This window comes from Phaseolus vulgaris, chromosome 3 (genome assembly GCF_000499845.2).
Source record: "Phaseolus vulgaris cultivar G19833 chromosome 3, P. vulgaris v2.0, whole genome shotgun sequence".
In the NCBI taxonomy this organism is placed as follows: Eukaryota; Viridiplantae; Streptophyta; class Magnoliopsida; order Fabales; family Fabaceae; genus Phaseolus; species Phaseolus vulgaris.
The window spans coordinates 31,077,778-31,098,673 of NC_023757.2; positions in this window are offsets into that span (position 1 = coordinate 31,077,778).

The following is a 20,896-nucleotide window of genomic DNA, read 5'->3' on the forward strand; positions in this document are numbered from 1 at the left end:
AATTACCGACGCCAACATTACATACAGATTTTTTTCCGTGGGTAATCCGTAGATAAATTGGATTTTTCTTGTAGTGAATTATTAAATAGTTTCTAAATTGTAGTGACCAAGGTTTTTGCTACCAAATTTAGAAACTAAATAATTGGTAGTTAAAACCTTGGTTGTTAATTAGATATCAATTTAGAAACTATTTAATAATAATATAAACTAATTTAGAAACCAATTTTTTTTTAGTTTCTAAAATGATCTCTAATTTTAGTTACCATTGCAACTAATTATTTTGGTCTCTAAAGATTGGTTTCTATTTCATGATTTTTGTTGTAGTGTATATATTGTTCCTTTAAATAATACTTTAACAATTGATATGTTTAGGATAATAATTGGATAATTCTTATTTAAGTTTTATAAGAGTTTTTTTTTAAACTGCTAAAATTTTTATGAAAAATCAATAAAATTAATAACATATTTAGGTTATTTGAACAACTATATTTGGAAATAATGCATTAATTCCTCTATTTCGATTGTTTTAGATTTTCTCCTTTAGATTGTTGGTTGTTTGGAAATAAGTGAAATTTGGAAATAAGTGAAATTTTTGTGTCTTCCAGTCTTTGTTTTTTTTATAAATAAAAAATTTAAAAACAAAGTTGATAGTAAAGAAAGTTGGAAATTTAAAAAAAAAACTTATGTTTGTCAGCATGTGTCATGAAAAATAACATAAAATTAAAAAAAAAATATGAAAAATTAGACGAAATTCATGGAAAAAAAAAACAAAAAACAAAATAATAATAAAAGTTCAAGAATATCCTAATCAACTACATTGAGAATTTAAACCAAAAAATTGAAAGAAAAAAAAGACAAACAAGAAACCATTCTCTAACGCTTAGCTCCCAAAGAAAATAAAGAGAAAAAATTGAATCCTAAATCTAATAAGATGAATCCTTAATCTAATAAGATGAATCCTTGTTTGGGTTCAATAACGGTAATAAAATTCTATGATGTTGTTGCAGATCACTACCATTACTTTTTCTTAGATTGACTTGTTTTAAAGGTCATTTTATTGGCTTTCACTCCAGCTTGAAGAGGAAATCTCGGTCTTTTGGAGGTTTAAACTAATCTATCATCTTCACTTAATAGTTCCTTCTTTTTCATCTTTTCAGTCCAGAACTTAAAGACCAAATTGACTTCTTCTAAGAAAATATCAGTCAGGGTAGATTCATCCGCTAGCAAAATGGTTAAACATGACTCTTAAGTATTTTGGTCATCACCTGAAAGAGATTTAAAACAATTTTGTAAGACTAAATGTTTAGAAACAAACTTAGAAGAAATTTGTTTGCCAACAACGAATTTAGGACTTGTTGCAATAGTTGAATATTTGAAATGAGAGAATTCTTCTAAAAGACCAAAATTTTCAAGAGACAGTGAGTATTTTTTTTTTGTAGCAAATCATCACATTCATGGACATTTTCAAAAGAGGGCATATCAACAAAAATATCATCATAAGATTGTGAATCAGCCCCTATATCATTAGTCGATTTTCTAAACTTTTAACCAACAAAAGATTCACTCTCCACTTGTTCAATAACAACTTTAACATGGGTATCAATATCAATAACAACTCCCTCACCTTTCATCACTCCTAAATTACGAACAAGTACATCATATATATGCATTACGAACAAGTTTGCAGTCTTTGTTATCCATATATTGAATCTATGTAACACTTGTTTTTTAATTATAAAATTGCTAAATAATTTTGGTTTTGGGTGCAAGATTTATTTAAATGCAATATGAACCTCTCATCCTTTGATTATGCTCTCAAGACTATCATCATACTCCAACAACTCACAAATTTATTATGTGGGTCATATGACACATGAAGAATGTCCATAAGTTTAATAAGTCTCTTTCCTTATTTTCTAATAAAACATCTTTCCTTATTTTCTAATAAAGCATTAATTGTTTGATCTATTGGATGTAATAGGTTCAAATGGATGATGAACAATTGGATTGAGGACCTTGTTATTTTTAAGTACCTTTAATATTACAAGAACTTCTATGAAGGTTCTTAAAGTATTCATAATACAACGGAATCTTCTAGTGTTAGACATTGTTAATGCAATATTGATGGGCTATTTGTGACAATCCTAGTTTAGTGATTGTTGAAGGTAGTTTAAGAGGTAGAAATGAGGAATATTTGGGAAGTTACATATCTTTCTTTCATTTGACAATGCTTTTGCTTTGGAAAAAAGAGATTATCCATTTATTGAAAAATGATTCTATGTTAACAGTCGAAGTCTTCAAGGAATTGTTGTTTAACTATTTGTAGTATTTTAAATTTTTTTGTATCTCATGTATCTAGAGAAGAAGGTAATAAGTATGTTGAAAAATTACTTTTTCTTTGATCCAGGAATTTCTGTGGCTGAGGTAAACTCATTCGGTCTTCATATATACCTCCTTTCAAAACTCTAGTTCTCTGAAAAGTTTTTCATGGGCGACTATCTACATATCAACACATTCAACATAAAGGTTTGCATATATGTTCTATGTGTACACTTTGTGAAAAGCAGGAGGAATTTATTCACCATTTATGTTTTGAATGTCCTAATGCTATGCATATTTGGAGTTGGGTTCCACAAATTTTCCTTACTTCTCATTTCTCTAATATAGATGATCTCCTTTCTTTTATTAAGAGTGATAGTAGTCCTTTGGTTAATTTGATTAAACTTATTGTGATATAAAGGAATATATTATTTAACCTGTTTTATTCCTCCATAGCAGAGATCCATATATACACCATATCAGTAGAATCATACACATTCTTTCCTAACTTAGCATCTTATAATTACATTCCTAATTATAGACAAAATTGATATTACAGAATATGCTAATATACATGATATATATTACCCATTAATAGTGATTGTATCCTGATTATTCTCTCTATCACAAATTGATTTTATCCTGGTTATTCTCTCTTTCACAAATTGATTATATCCGTTAATACCCCTCAAGTTGGAGCATGTAAGTCTTGAATGCCCGACTTGACCAGGATGGCCCCAAACTTTTTAGCACCAAGAGTTTTGGTAAAGATACCAACTAGTTGTGTATGTGTGGGCACATATGATGGAAGAAGATGCTTGTGAATGATTTCATCCTGAACAAGGTGCAGTCAACTTCAATGTGTTTGGTGCGTTTGTGGAAGACCAAGTTTTTAGCAATGTGAAGCGTCGCTTGACTATCGCAGTAAAGACGAATTGGGTCAAGATGAGGGACATGAAGAGAAGCGAGAATGTCTTTAATCGACTTTAATTCTTGAGTGGTCTTAGCCATTGAACGATATTCAGCCTCAGCAAAAGAGGCAGAGGCCGTTTGTTGTTTCTGGATTTTCCAAGAGATTAGGGAAGTGTCTAGTTGAATAAACCACCCCCGTGAGAGATTTTCGTATCAGAGGACAACTCGCCCAATCAGAATCACACCACCCGGAAAGTTGTAAGTTGTTCTCTTGAGGTAGGAGTATTCCTTGTCCAAGATGCCCCTTTAAATATCGAACAACAAGAAGAGCAGCTTGCCAATGCTCGGAGCGTGGATTTTGCATAAATTGAGATAAAACTTGGACATTGTAGGCAAGGTCAAGTTAAGTGAAACATAGATAAATTAACCTCCCAACAAGTCTGTGATAAGTAGCAGGGTCAAAAGGAAAAGAACTAGTAGTAGATCCCAATTTGTGATTTTCTTCACATGGTGTGGTGGCGGGCTTCGCACCCAACAATCTGACTTCAGTAATTATATCTAAGGCATATTTCCTCTGGCAAAGGAAGATTCTGTTGGGGGAGCGAGCAACTTCAACCCCAGAAAGTACTTGAGGCGGTCTAAATCTTTCATATGAAAGCATTGATTTAAGTAGCCTTTAAAACATTGGATGGTAGTGTCATGATTCCCTACAATCACAAGATCATCAACGTATACCAGCACAACCAATTGTATGTCATTATTATTGAGAGTAAACAGAGAATGATCCTTCTGTGATTGTTGAAACCCGTAACGAGTTAGAGTAGAAGATAGTTTAGCAAACCAATACCTGGGGGCCTGTCGGAGGCCAAAGAGAGACTATTGAAGCTTGCACACTGCCCTTAGTTGAGATTCTTGGAAGTTAGGAGGGTGTTTCATATAAACCTTATCGTCAAGATTGTCATGGAGAAACACATTGTGAACGTCCATCTAATGAAGCTCCCAATCTTTTGCGGCTACCACAACTAGAGTTGTGCGAATGGTTATCATCTTTGCAATGGGAGAAAACGTCTCGTTGTAATCCAAACCCTCCACTTGATGATTGCCAAGAATTACCACTCAAGCCTTGAATCTTTCAATTGTTCCATCAGAGTTGTATTTGATTTTGTAGATCCACTTACACCCAAGTGCCTTCTTTCCTGGAGGGAGAGGGGTGAGTTTACAGGTTTAATTGAGTTCTAAAGCATGAATTTCTTGTGCCATAGCTTCACGCCACCGGGCGTCTCGGACCGCTTGAGCAAAGAACTAGGGGTTCCTGTTTTGTGTGCAAAAAGGCAAGAAAACTTTGATGGTGGTTAGAAAAGGAATCACAATTCACAAAATCATGTATAGGATACGACACACCTAAGGATTTTGTTAGAGGAGGTGACTGGACAGAGGGGCTCGATGGTATCGTGGTGGCTGCAAAAAAATCGCGTAACCAAACTGAAGGCGTCTTCGTACAGTGCCCTTGCCCAAGGGGAACAGCGACCATTGTTGGTGGTGAAGAAGCAGATGGCGTTGTTTCCTCCATACACGGCGATGGGTCTGCGGGTAGCACCGAGTCTTCTACGCGCAGATCAGAGATGCTAACAGTGGGGTCAAAGTCGTCTGTGAAGGCAGTACCCCCTGTCTTGGATGGGAGATGCAATAGGTTGGTTGACTGTGCACTCAGCTGGGTTTGAGGAGGCAACTTCATGATGGAGGTGTGAGCTAGCTTCATTTTCTAAAGGCTCTTCAACAATTATATCTTGCAATGGTGGGTCAAGAGGTGCAGTGACCTTCTTTTGGGCTTTAAAATATGGAAAATCATTTTCTATAAAACGTACATCACGAGAGACAAAGAAATTTTTTGTTTCCAAATCAAATAAATTCCATCCTTTTTGCCCGAATGGATACCCAACAAACACACATTTTCGGCTACGACTATCAAATTTATCTCGCTGTCTATTTTGATTGTGACCATAACATAATGAGCCAAATACCCGTAAGTGCACGTAACTGGGTACACATCCATGCCTCACTTCAAAGGATGATTTTCCTTTGAGAATGGAGGATGGTGTGATATTGATTAAGTAGCCCGCAGTCAAAACACATTCCCCCCAAAATTTAATAGGAAGATTGCCTTGAAACTATAATGATCGAGCAACATTTAGAATATGTCGATGCTTGCGTTCTACGCGCCCATTTTGTTGCGGGGTCCCAACGCAAGAAGTTTGGTGAAGTATACCTTGCTAAATGAAATATTGTTTTAGACACATGAATTCGATTCCATTGTCAGAGTGGACCATTTTAACACACTTGTTGTATTGTCACTCAACGAGTGTGGTTTTTTTTTTCAAAGTCACTGATACCTCTGGTTTTTCCTTTAACAAATAAATCCAAACTGTCTGTAAGAAATCCATCCACAATTGTCAAAAAATATGAAGCACCACAGGAAGATGGAGTTTTATAAGGACCCCACCAGTCACAATGGATTAAATCAAAAATATTCAAAGTTTGATGATCACTCAAGAAAAACTTGTCTCTTGTTTGTTTCGATTTTTCACAAATTTCACAAACTTTATTCAACTCATCACGAGTACATTTCCCACTTATAACAAGAAGCATTCACACAATTTTAAATGACAAATGTCCTAATCTCTGGTGCCAAAGTGCTAGTTGATTTTCCATCTTGACATGACATGCATAAGCCTTGCATATCCCGCAATACCAATAGAGCCCATCTTTTTGTTCACCTACTCCAATCAGCGTCCTCAAAGTGCGGTCTTGCATAATACACAATTTTTCGGTGAATGTTACAACACAATTTTCTTCATTCGTCAATTGAGGTACTGAAAGTAAATTGCATTTTAATTTGGGAACATAAAGGACATTTTTCAATTCAAGTCCTTCTTCAAGACACCGTTCCCTGCTTGCAAGCTAGAACACGTTCACCATCAGGCAACCCCACGGGGTACCCTTGTATAGTTTCTTTTTCACACAAATTTTCCAGAGATTCGGTCATATGATTGGATGCCCCACTGTCGATAATCCACAAATCCCAAATGCTCTTACCAGTCATTTTCTCTGATTCATTTGATTTTTGTTTGCTGATCATATCAACCAGTACCTTCCATTGTTCATTGGTTAAACCTGCCATCTCAAGTTTCTTGTTTTCATTGTTGGCTTGGTTGTTGCTTCCAGTAGCATGTGCCACATTTGCACATGCTGGATTACCTCTATTCCTCATCCCTTAACGTCCTTTTTCGTTCCATTTTCCTTCACTTTTTGGTTTGTCACCCCACCATTCGGGATATCCGATCAGTTGGAAGCATCATTTCATGTCGTGATCATTTTTACCGCAATGAGTGCACGTCATTGATTTTTCTACAGCATCTCTACACCCTTTTTCTTTGTAGTTGGCCAGCAACGCGAGACCCACGACCAACCCCCTTTCTTCTTTGGATTTGGTCATCATTCTCACTTTTTCTTCTTGTATCAACATTGTGTACACAAGGTTCAAAGACAGCAATGGGTCTGAGGCCAGAATGTTTGATTTCACTGTCCCGTAACTTGCATCGTCCAACCCCATAAGGAGTTGATGAACCTTCTCCTCCTCTCTTCGTTTTTCCAACTGAGCACCAATCCCACACTTGCATCCACCACACAAAGCAAGATCTTCACTGCTCTTGCCCATTCATTGTAATTTTCACCGCGCAATTGGACTTACGTGATTATGTTTCCAGGATTGTCACTCGCATTGAGATCATATGGCGAGTAGGTCTTCTTAGCACCTTTTTTTCGTGCTCTGGTTCGGCTGCCATGGTTGTGCACCGTTGCCTTTGTTTTGTGGTTGTCGGGTATCAGAGTTTTCTGCTCTGATACCATAAAGGAATATATTATTCAACCTGTTTTATTCCTCCATAGTAGAGATCCATATATACACCATATCAGTAGAATCATACACATTCTTTCCTAACCTAGTATCCTATAATTACGTTCCTAATTATAGACAAAATTGATATTACAGAATATGCTAATATACATTATATATATTACTCATTAATAATGATTGTATCCTGATTATTCTCTCTATCACAAATTGATTCTTTCCGGATTATTTGTTGTGCGCCGCTTCACTTTTTCTATTTGGATGATATGGCGTATGAGGAATTATGCTAGATTTCGGCTTAAAATTGATGTTTTTATGGTCATTTCGGTCATTAAAGATTTCACTTGTCTAGTGGGTAATTCGTCTAAAAGTTCTATGTGAAATGATATGTTTGATTTCAATGTGCTTAAGTTTTTTGTATTAATACTCGTAGTGGTAAAATTTTATCTTCTCTTCCTATTTGATGGGAGTTTCCTTCCCTAGGTTGGGTTAAAATAAACATTGTTGATGTTGTTAGGGGTTCTCCTGGTCTTGCTATTGGTGGAGGTATTTTCCATGGGAGTATGGGGGGATTTATTGGTGGTTTCTCTGCTTTTGTTGATGTTAAGACTACTTTGACTGTTGAGTTTTATGGATTTATACATGCTATTGAACAAGCTCAAAAGATGGGTCTTACTAGTTTATAGCTTGAATGTGATTCTGCCTTGGTTTGTGCTGCATTTATTGCTAGGACTAATGTTTCTTGGATGCTTTGTAATAGGTGAAAAACTTGTCTTAACTAATGTGGGAAAATCAGGTTTAGGTTTTCTCACATTTTTCATGAAGGGAATGCATGTGCTTATAAACTTGCTAACTTAGGCTTTATTCATATAAAATATTTTCATTGGTATAATAGGTTTTCATCTAGTCTTTTCTTAAAAGTTCTTTATTAATAAATATAGATTACATATGTACCATTTTTGTTAATATATGGATTTTAGTCTAGTCTTCCCATATTTTCTTGTATTTTCTTTCTTTTTTTCTTTTAATAATATTTTTTAATGTGGTGACAGATGATTATTATTACTTGAGGTGTCAGCCTAACTAAGATGTCAAGTTTCATAATGATGCCTAACACGAGAACTTTTGTAAAAAAAAGTATGTTGAAAAATTATCAAATTTAAGAATTAATTCTAAAAAATATTTTATTTAATTTATTTGAAACTTGTTCACTTGTATTAAACAAGTTTTCTTTAAAAATCGATTTCAACTTTTGAAGTTTAGATTTCACGATTATATTATGGATTTGTTTGATTTAATCCCACATTTTGTAACTGTTTTTGTTTTTTTAATAATATCACCTTTTTAGACATCAACACACTAAAAATGTGAAAGTTTCATAATAATACCTAAAAGAAAATAACATTATTAAAAAAAACACCTTAGTAATTGAGTATGATTAACACATGAATTTTTATTTAATAAGTTTTTTTCTTCTGGAAAACACTTTTTTTTTTTCATTTTGGCCTCTTGCTTATTGACTTTCTTGAGTGATAAGTTACTTATATAAGTTATTTGTGTTATATAATGATGATAGTGGCTAAGTGGACTGACATTTGTACTTTTCTAAAAATAGTTTTGTTTAAAAGAAAATAAATAACGCTGTCATTTTCTTCATTTAAATTATCTTCCATCCTTTATTTCTTTCATTCTTCCTTATTTGACAATTAAACTTCAACAAAATTAAGAATATAAAAATAATATTTTTGTTGATCTTTATTCCTATGGGTTTCACCATCGATTTGGGTTTCACCATAGAATAAAATTATTGAAAAATAAATAAGAGATGCAAATTAATTAGGGAAACACATTATTTCCATCATTTTGAATAATTTTTCTTTGAAAATATAATCTTAAAAAAATGTGTGTTCTACTTCGCTGTTGACATGATTATTTAACAGACAATTCTCATTTTAAAAAAACTAATAAATTACAAAGAGCATAAAAAAATCTATAAGAAACGGAAATAAAAAGAAATTTATTAAAAAAAGTACATATATTATCTCGAATATAATATTTCAAAATGAGTTACAATTATACTTTCTCTTTCTCTTAGTTATCTTCAATTTTTCTAAGACATCTTTTATTTCTCTCATTATATCTTCTCTCCTCACATCTTTTATTCGAAGAAACATATACAAAGAGAGAGACAAAGAATATAAATTTTGAAAAGTAAAAAATAACATAAAGGGATAGTTTAGAGAAAAGAGATAAAAAAAATTAAAAGATTAAATTGATTTTCACAATTAAGATACAATAATTACGGTGACATACGTGTTGGTCTACTTGCGATCAGGTTGATCCGTCCCGTTTAATTAAAGTGAGTTAATTCTATTGTTCCGTCCAGCATAAGAAATGATTTGTGGGTCAGCTAGCATAAAAAAAATTATTAAAAAAATATTGATAAAAATATATTTTAATTAATATATATATATATATATATATAACATTCATTATCTTGTCTGCAAACTGTATGATGGTAGTATTGGCGTGACAATATTTTAATTTGTTTCTTTAGGAACCACATTTTACATCTTTTAATTTGTTTTCATTTTAATAATGTCTACAATGGTTTTAGATTTCTCTAATATCCCTACCACACTATGAATTGAAACACGTCGAGTGATTAGAAACATGACATTGAGGAGAACCAAAAGTTAGAATAGACAGTTTTATATTTTTTATTAGGGTGTTTCTTCCTGCACTCTATCAAATTTCTTCTTACACCTCATCAATTTCATAATTTAAATTTCAATAACATAAAAGTGAATTTCATAAATAGAAATTCAGAAGATAAAAAATATATATATTCGAAATAACCTTTATGGAACAACTTTTTACCTTTTGGAATTTGACTTTCGAAATTCGATCTCTGAAATTAATGGGGTACAAGAAAAAATTTAATGGAGCACAAAAATATTTTTTTTAGATATAATTACCTTTTTCGTCCCTACATTTAATACCAATATTCAATTTATTATCGTGATTATTAAAAAAATCAATTTGATCCTAACGTTTTTTAATATGTATTTAAGTTGGTTCCTTCTGTTAACTTTGAACTGACATCGTTAAATGTTCCTAATGTGGCACAACTGCAAACGGGCTTTGATAGCCCTCCTCCTTCAAATGCCCCTTCGCCCCACCACCTCCTCCAAGTGCTTCCCTCCTAACTCACTTCCACGTTCTATTTCCTCACTCCCGTCAAGAGCCTCCGCAACATCTCTGTCGTCTCCCTCTCCCACCTTTAGAACCTCACCCACCTCACCCTCTCCAACCTCACCATCAAAGCCTCCACTCCCAACGTTCTCCTCTCTCACACCTCCAACCTCCAAACCCTCACCATTTCCCGCACCAACCTCATTGGCTTTCTCTCTAAACACATCCATTCTCCCATGTTATTTGAGAATGATAGGGTAACATACTTATTATGAAGCCGCACTTTAGCTGGTTTCTTTTGCTCAAAGAAACTCACATTTTATTCAACTTTGAACCTTTCTTTTCATTGTTTTGCAGCATTAAACTGTAATATATAACCGTGAAAATTAAACTGTTTTCAAAAGCTAGTTCATTTTTTACTGTATAAAATTGTTTGATTTTGTGGTGGCTTTGCCTTTGTGGGAATATGAGTGATTCAAATTTGATAGCAGTAGAAGTAAAATGAATGATGAAGAAGGGTTAAGAGGAAAAGGTGCAAGCAACTTGAAGGTGCATGGCGTTGAGAGTGAGATATTGAGGTGCAGTGGAGGAAGAGATTTGCAAAATTGAGAATGGGGTTGTTGCACTTTCAACAAATTAGAGTTCAGGTTTGCAGTTGTTTGTGTCAAATCAGATACACTCTTAACATTTTTAGTCTAAAATTAAAAAGAACTAACTTAAATACATTTTAAAAAATAATAGAATCAAATTAAATTTTTTAATAATTATTTTAGTAAATTGAACATTAACTTTAATTAAAAAAAATAATCATATTTTTGTATTATTATGTGTACTTTATCTCGTATTTTTAATAACGGATTGTTATCAATCCGTACACATATTTTAAATAAAAAGATTATGACAACAAAGTGATTCGCATTTGAAAAGATTTATAAGATTTTTATTTATGTTAGGAAATAAATTCTTCTGTGTAATCAGGAAGAATCAAAAGCAAAGATTACTAACAATGATTATGATGGTAAGTCATAATCATCCAAATCAGATTCGTATATTATTTGATTCCTAACAAAAGTTGAGTGACATTCCACCACGAAGAAAAGACTTGGATTTGATTCTCTACAACATCTCACTCATTCATGCTACCAAAAATAAATAGAATAGATGCCAATTATCATCAAATAAGTTCTTAAAATAATAAAAATAAATCTTCACTGAAACATTCTTTTTCCTTTTTCTCACCTGTGAATGGTGGAAGTAAACAATTTGGAATTTCCATGGACTTTGTGTGAACTTAAATTGCCCAATTTGAGGACCACGAAATTTCAGACCGGGAAGACGAAAACTTCCAATCCACCACACTTTTTTCTTCTCTCTAATGAAGCCACGTGCCTTTTTTTCTTCTTTATTTCAAATTTGGATATTGTCATATTTTAAGAGTTATTCTATATTTGAAGGACAAAAATATCTAAAAGTTTGTGTGTTTCTATGGATGCAAGGAATTCAGGGATGACAAACATGCTGCCGTAACATTTTTCAAATCTGAATTCACCCTTGAGAGAAAGATCTAATAATGTAGAAATATTTGAAATGCAATTTGACTCTGGAAAACAGTTTATTTTCTTAACATAATTATAATTGCTCTAAATTAGAGAAAAAAAAAAGAGTAAAAGGTAAAGTTGTGAAAGAAAGACAGGAAAAATAGTAGAGATACTCATACATTGTACATGTTTTTGTGCTTGCACTTATTGCTTTCTTTTGAGTTGTCAATTGATGCTGGTGACATTTTCTGGAAGTTATGATAGTTCATTTAATTCCTTGTGTTTCGAAGGACCTTGGATTTGGACTTCTTGGTGCAATAATCAAAATTCATAATAAATATCTTTAAAAGATAAAAAAAAGATTTAAAATGAATAATTTAAATTGTACCATAAAGTAATTTTTAACTATAAATATTTTTTAGAAAATATATAAATTTTAGATCATAGAAATTAAAATGTGTTTGATTGAAAAGGATAACCAATTAAGAACATTCAATGAAGGATAAAATAAGGGTGTTTCGAGATGGTGGGGAAAAAGAAAAAACCAATTGTAGAATTATAAAATGTAATCCAAAGGTGGAGAAAAGATATTGAAAATATCTAATTGAGCAAAATTAAGAAAATGAGACTCGTACTCCTCATTGAATTTTTATATAGTAGATTCGATAGAGATTTTCTAGATTATAAGAAACACTCTAAAAATTACTTTTAACTTCAAATATGTTCATCAGATTAACCGGTTTAGATCAAGCATTCAAAGCTCATTGATTCAAAGCTCATTGACAAAATTAATCTAGAAGCTTTTAAGAACCCAAGCACACGTATGTTGAAGAAGAGCTTTGATGACTCCAAATCTCCATAGATTGCTTGATGGCTTATTGTAGCTTAGTTGGATGTGCTTTGGGATAATTTGCATTTGTTAATCCACTCTTAGTTTGAATCCAAAACTGGTTTAATTCAAATCTTTCTTAACAGAGTGTTTTATGAAGAAGCAGAAAAACAACCAGTTGTTTTATCGTTTCAATCGGTTCTTTCATACTTAATGTTTTTGAAACTGGTTTTAGCAGAAAGAGTGTTTTTATGAAGAAGCAGAAAAAACAACCAGTTGTTTTATCGTTTTAATCAGTTGTTTCATACTTAAGGTTTTTTAAACTGGTTTTAGCATAAAAAGTGATTTTATGAATAAGCAGAAAAACAACCAATTGTTTTATCATTTTAATCAGTTGTTTCATACTTAAGGTTTTTTAAACTGGTTTTAGCATATTTGAATTTGGTTGATTTTGCTGTCAAGCCAATTCAATCAGTTATTTCGACAAAACAACTAACTGTTTTTTTAATTGTCTTAACAAAATTATGTTAAGTTAGTTAAATCAGCTTTAAATGATTTGAAACTGATTTGGTTTTTATAATAAATGTTTTCAACTGCTAATTGAAGTATAAATGTTCTGTTTTACGCTCCTAACATTAACTTTATAATATCAGTTTGTGAAATCAAGTTTTCTCCAAGATTGATTACGGCTTTGGATATTTCTCTAAGAGTGAAGTAGGACTTGCTGTGTACTTTGATTTGATTTGTACCAGGTGTAATCAATCCTATTTCTTTCTTCATTTGTAATTTTGTAAGTACTAGTCTTCACAGAGTCAGCAGGTGTTTTGATTTGTGGTGTGCCAAAGGAAGTGTGTGTTCTTGAAGGGATCAAGATCACTTCTTTGGTGGTTGTGTGTTTGTAATCTGTGATTGATGGATACCCAGTGGTTTTTGGGAACTGGATGTAGCTCTTGGGATAAGAGTGAACCAGTATAAATCTGTTTATGTGCTTATTTCTTTCCCTGAACTCTTTAATATCTGTTTTAAGTTGTTTTTATTCACTGTTGTTAAAAACAACCGGTTGAATCACAAAAACAATCGGTTGATTTTCTAGAAATCAACTTAATCAATTTTGTTCTTTGCCTTCCTTGATTTCTTTCTCTGTGATTCATCATTGGATTTCATTATATCTTCAAAGTTTGTGTTCTTGAAGGCATCAAGATCACTTCTTTGGTGGTTGAGTGTGTGCAATCTGTGATTGATGGATACCCAGTGGTTTTTGGGAACTGATGTAGCTCTTGGGATAAGAGTGAACCAATATAAATTTGTTTGTGTGCTTATCTCTTTCCCTGAACTCTTTAATATCTGTTTTAAGTTGTTTTTATTCACTGTTGTTAAAAACAACCGGTTGAATCACAAAAACAATCGGTTGATTTTCTAGAAATCAACTTAATCAATTTTGTTCTTTGCCTTCCTTGATTTCTTTCTCTGTGATTCATCATTGGATTTCATTATATCATCAAAGTTTGTGTTCTTGAAGGCATCAAGATCACTTCTTTGGTGGTTGAGTGTGTGCAATCTGTGATTGATGGATACCCAGTGGTTTTTGGGAACTGATGTAGCTCTTGGGATAAGAGTGAACCAATATAAATTTGTTTGTGTGCTTATCTCTTTCCCTAAACTCTTTAATATCTGTTTTAAGTTGTTTTTATTCACTGTTTTTAAAAACAACCGGTTGAATCACAAAAACAATCGGTTGATTTTCTGGAAATCAACTTAATCAATTTTGTTCTTTGCCTTCCTTGATTTCTTTCTCTGTGATTCATCATTGGATTTCATTATACCTTCAAAGTGTGTGTTCTTGAGGGGATCAAGATCACTTCTTTGGTGGTTGTGTGTTTGTAATCTGTGATTGATGGATACCTAGTGGTTTTTGGGAACTGATGTAGCTCTTGGGATAAGAGTGAACCAATATAAATTTGTTTGTGTGCTTATCTCTTTCCCTGAACTCTTTAATATCTGTTTTAAGTTGTTTTTATTCACTGTTGTTAAAAACAACCGGTTGAATCACAAAAACAATCGGTTGATTTTCTAGAAATCAACTTAATCAATTTTGTTCTTTGCCTTCCTTGATTTCTTTCTCTGTTATTCATCATTGGATTTCATTATACTTTCAAAATGTGTGTTCTTGAGGGGATCAAGATCACTTCTTTGGTGGTTGTGTGTTTGTAATATGTGATTGATGGATACCTAGTGGTTTTTGGGAACTGATGTAGCTCTTGGGATAAGAGTGAACCAATATAAATTTGTTTGTGTGCTTATCTTTTTCCCTAAACTCTTTAATATCTGTTTTAAGTTGTTTTTATTCACTGTTGTTAAAAACAACCGGTTGAATCACAAAAACAATCGGTTGATTTTCTGGAAATCAACTTAATCAATTTTGTTCTTTGCCTTCCTTGATTTCTTTCTCTGTGATTCATCATTGGATTTCATTATACCTTCAAAGTGTGAGTTCTTGAGGGGATCAAGATCACTTCTTTGGTGGTTGTGTGTTTGTAATATGTGATTGATGGATACCTAGTGGTTTTTGGGAACTGGATGTAGCTCTTGGGATAAGAGTGAACCAATATAAATCTATTTGTGTGCTTATCTCTTTCCCTGAACTCTATAATATATGTTTTAAGTTGTTTTTATTCATTGTTGTTAAAAACAACCGGTTGAAACACAAAAACAATCGGTTGATTTTCTGGAAATCAACTTAATCAATTTTGTTGTTTGTCTTCCTTGATTTCTTTCTCTGTGATTCATCATTGGATTTCATTATACCTTCAAAGTTTGCAAAAATCGTTTATAAACAATCCTCTCCCCCCCTCTAGTTTAAGACCATAAATTCTAACAATTGGTATGAAAACTAGGTTCTTCAAAGTTATTCAAGTTGTGATCCTAAAAACAATTTTATGGTTGAAAAGTTACCTTTTGGGGAGGGGGCCTCAATAAACAGGTCACCTCTGTTCTGTGGTTTGAATTACCAGTTTTGGAAGGTACGAATGAAATCTATTAGATAGAGGAATTTGGGATGCAATTGAAAATGGTCATTTTATTCCTAAGTTTGAAAAAGATGATGTTTTTATTGAAAAACCTTGGTCCCAATGGACTGAAGTTAAAAATAAAATAGCCAAATTTGATTTTATTGCTAAAAATATTATCACCTCTGCATTAAATTCTGACGAGTTTTTCAGGGTGCCACAATGTGCATCTGCAAAGGAGATGTGGGATACTATAGAAGTAACTCATGAAGGCACAAATGATGTAAAGAGGGCAAGGAAACATACTCTCATCCAAGAGTATGAAATGTTCAGGATGCAGAAAGGATAATCAATTGTGGATGTGCAAAAGCGATTCACTCATATTGTTAATCACCTTATGAGTCTTGGAAAGATATTTGACAAATAAGATCTAAACATCAAAATCCTCAAGTGTCTTGATAGAACATGGCAACCAAAGGTCACGACCATCTCAGAATCCAAAGATTTGACATCTTTGACTACAACTTGATTGTTTAGGAAGCTTAGAGAGCATGAGTTGGAAATGAATAGGCTCAATGTTTAAGAAAATGAGGACAAACATGTGAGAAACATCACTTTGAAGACTCTTAGACACAAGAACAACCAAGATTCAAGTGATAAAAGTGAGGGAGAGATTCTTAGCTTGTTGTCCAAGAAAAATCAACATGTTCTTGAAGAACTGCACCAAAGATCACACTCATGACAGGTATGATAGCAAAAAACCTAGTGATTTCATTTCAATGCTAACAAATATACATAAGTTATGATTGTGGTGAACAGGGTCATATAAAAATTGAATGTCCCAACAAAGAGAGGAAATACTACAAGAAGCATGAAAAGAAAGGAAATCAAGAAAAGCTTAGAATGATGACTCCTCAAGCTCCTCTTCAAGTGAAGAAGAATAAGCAAATTTGTGTTTTATGACAAAGCAAGAAAGTGACACAAGCAATATTGATAGTGAAAATTATAGTCAACTTCTTAATGTTTTTAAACAAAAACATGAAGAAGCTAACAAACTGGCTCTTCCAAATAACCAGTTGAAAGGTTTGAATAATTAGCTTGAAAATATAGTCAAAGCACTAGAAGAAGAGTTGGAAAAATCTAAAATTGCTTTTGAAAATCTGGATTTGATTTACAAGAACTCTTCTTGCAAGTGAGACTCAATTGTTTGTGAAAATTGTGAATCTCTTGAAAAGAAGATTCATTATCTTGTGAAAATTGTGGACAAGCTTTCAAAAGTAAAATCCAACTTTGAGACTGTCGTGGCAACTCAAAATTGTGTTTTTGGAAAATCTGGTTAAGGATTTAATCCACAGAGTAAGAATAATGGAATTTCAAAGCCTTTTTCAACTGTGCCAGAAAAACAATCGATTAAAAAATTGAAACAACTGGTTGTTACATGCTTCTATTGTATGAAAATGGATCATTCTGTTAGGTTCTGCAAAATTAGGAAATTTTTTGTTCCTAAAGGTGTTATGAAGCGGGTTCCTAAGATTTCCAAGGTTCTTAATGATCAAACTAATGCCAAAGGACCCAAATTTTTTTTTGTTGCTTGATTTCATCTTTTTGCAGGAATTCTAAAGGATCAAGAACTTTTGAGCTAAAGGACCAAGCTTAAGGAGGGAAAAGATTCTATTTGGACATTCTATTGCAGATCTCTACTTCACTCAGTTATCTTGAAAGTCAAAGTGGATTTCTTTAATCATGCACTATGGCTCATTAAGAGAACAACAATGTCTAAAGGATAAGACTTTTTTTTTAATTTTCTTTTCTTGAGTTTCCTTTACACTTGAATTATGAAAGATCTTAATTGATGTCTTAATATGTAAAATATTTCATCTTTGTAAACGTTATGTGAAGCATTTCCATTTCGATTCTTCTTTGCCAATAATCCTTGGTTTGTTAATTGTCTTAATTACTGTCACAAAAAACAATTGATTGTTTTCACAAAACAACCGATTATTTCCCCCTCAAACAGCATTGCATTAAACTGGATTCTTTTCTCTATGCATTGTTTATGTTGCAGATTCTTTCTCCAAGCTGTTACAATTCAAATCGCATTTATCATGGGTCTGATTTCGCTCTGAAAGGAAGAGCAGGTCACTAGAACAGCTTGCAAGGGTTATGTTGAGTGAATCCTCCTTACCCGAGTATTTTTTGGAGGATGTTGTCAGCATTGCTTGTTACGTTATGAACAGGGTTCTCATAAGGCCTATCTTGAAAAAGACTCCATATGAGTTATTCAATGGCAGGAAACCAAATATTGGTCATCTAAAGGTATTCGGATGCAAATGCTATGTCTTGAATAATGGTAAGGAAAGTCTTGAAAAGATTGATCGGAAAGTTGATGTTGGTATTTTTCTTGGTTATTCCTTATCTAGTCATGCTTATAGAATATATAATAAAAGGCTCATGACTGTAGAAGAGTCTATACATGTTATTTTTTATGAAACTAGCCATGCAGAAAAGGAATCTCAAAGAAATCTTGCAGAGGAAGATGAGCATATACTACCTTGAAGAATCTGGAGAATTGTCTAGAAAAACATCTGATTGTTTCTGCGAAGCAATCGGTTGAATTTCTGCAACATGATGAATTACGCCAAGAATGGAGAACTCCTAGGAATCTTTTTGTGAAAAAAACATTATTGGACAGATTCAGAAAGGTGTGTCTATCAGAAGAATTGTCTCAAACTACTACAAGCATGCCTGATATCATGTTTGCGATTTGTTTTTGTGCAAGATTTCAATCTAGTTCAAGGGAATCTCATTTTAAAGTTGCCAAGAGAATCCTAAAATATCTAAAAGGAACAACATTTGTGGGTTTATGGTATCCTTCATACTCTCCTATACATTTAGTTGGATATTCTGATTCTGATTTTGCAGGATGTAAATTGGACAGAAAGAGCACAAGTGGGACTTGTCATCTACTTGGCTCAAGTCTTATATCTTGGCACAACAAAAAAGCAAGCTTATGTAGCCTTGTCAACTACAGAAGCTGAGTACATTGTTGCTAGAAGCTGTTGTGCACAGATCCTTTGGATCAAACAACAGTGGAAGATTTTGGATTGCAAGTTAGCAAGGTGTCTTTGCTGTGTGATAATACAAGTGCTATAAATCTTACCAAAAATCAGATTCAGCACTCCAGAACAAAGCACATTAAGATTCAGCATCACTTTATCCAGGATCATGTCAGTAATGGAGATTGTGAAGTGAAATTCATTGAAACAGAAAAGCAACTGACAGACATTTTCACCAAGCCCTTACCAAAGGACAAGTTCTTTCTCTTAAGAAATGAGTTGGGAATTGTTGATTATCAAAAGCTTTCTTAATTTTGTCTTGTCAAACTGTTTTTATAGTCTCTTACTCTATTTGTGAAGACAAATAGGGGGAGAATATGTTTGTTTGGTTGTTGGTTTGGTTGCTGGTTTATTGTTGTTTGTAACTGGTTTTAGTATTGATATATAGCTATGCATGAAACTTTGATTTTCACACTCACTTGCACTGGTTTTTCACACTGATTTTGTTGATTTTCTTTGTGGAAATCACATAGTGAAAACTGGTTCAGTATTGTAAGAGATTCGAGATGGAATTACGCTCTAGTATTGTTGTGTTGATTGTTTGGCAGGTACCTTCAAATTCAAACAGAACTCAACAAAGCAAACCAAGGATTTGTCTTCATCAAATAGGGGAAGATTGTTGAAGAAGAACTTTGATGACTCCAAATATCCATGGGTTGCTTGATTGTAGCTTAGTTGGGTGTGCTTTGGGATAGTTTGCATTTGTTAATTCACTCTTAGTTTGAATCTAAAGCCGGTTTAGTTCAAATCTTTTTTAAAAGAGTGTTTTATGAAGAAGCAAAAAAACAACGAGTTGTTTTATCATTTCAATCGGTTGTTTCATACTTAAGGTTTTTGAAACTGGTTTTAGCAGAAAGAGTGTTTTATGAATAAGCAAAAAAACAACCAATTGTTTTATTGTTTCAATCGGTTGTTTCATACTTAAGGTTTTTGAAACTAGTTTTAGCAGATTTGAATTTGGTTGACTTTGCTGTCAAACCAATTCAATCGGTTATTTCGACAAAACAACCGATTGTTTTTTTTAATTATCTTAACATAATTCTTTTAAGTTAGTTAAATCTGCTTTAAATGATTTGAAACTGATTTGGCTTTTATAATAAATGTTTTCAACTGCTAATTGGAGTATAAATGTAATGTTTTACACTCCTAACATTAACTTTACAAGATCAGTTTGTGAAATCAAGTTTTCTCCAAGATTGCTTAAGGCTTTCGATATTTCTCTAAGAGTGAAGTAGGACTTGTTGTGTACTTTGATATTTGATTTGTACCAGGTGTAATCAATCTTATTTCTTTCTTCATTTGTAATTTTGTAAGTACTGGTGTTCACATAGTCAGAGGGTGTTCTGATTTGTGGTGTGATTGTGGTGTGCCAAAGGAAGTGTGTGTTCTTGAAGGGATCAAGATCACTTCTTTGGTGGTTGTGTGTTTGTAATTTGTGATTGATGGATACCCAGTGGTTTTTGAAAACTGGATGTAGCTCTTGGAATAAGAGTGAACCAGTATAAATTTGTTTGTGTGTTTATCTCTTTCCCTGAACTCTTTAATATCTGTTTTAAGTTATTTTTATTCACTACTGATAAAAATAATCTATTGAATCGCAAATACAACCGGTTGATTTTCTGGAAATCAACTTAATTAGTTTTGTTCTTTGGCTTCCTTGATTTCTTTTTCTGTGATTCATCATTAGATTTCATTATAACTCCAAAGTTTGCAAAAAATTATTTATAAACTCTTCCCTTATTTAAGGCCATAAATTCTAACATCTTCTTTTCATTCAGCCATTTTCATTGTCCCTATTTCGAGCAAGGCCATTTATTTCTTTCAGAATTGATAATCCATGAGACGAATTGAAAGTTAAGTTGTGGTAATTCTAGGATTCCTCCTAAATGTCTCCTATGTTACCCTTACCATGTGTAATATGCATATAAAAGATCATAACATCAGCAGCAGATTTGGATTCTTATATACCCACTTGTGTTGTACTTCATTGTGTGATATATAGAAAATCCATTGGTGTAAATGACAATACGAAATGAAATAAGTACATCCATATTACATTTCAGAAAGGACAA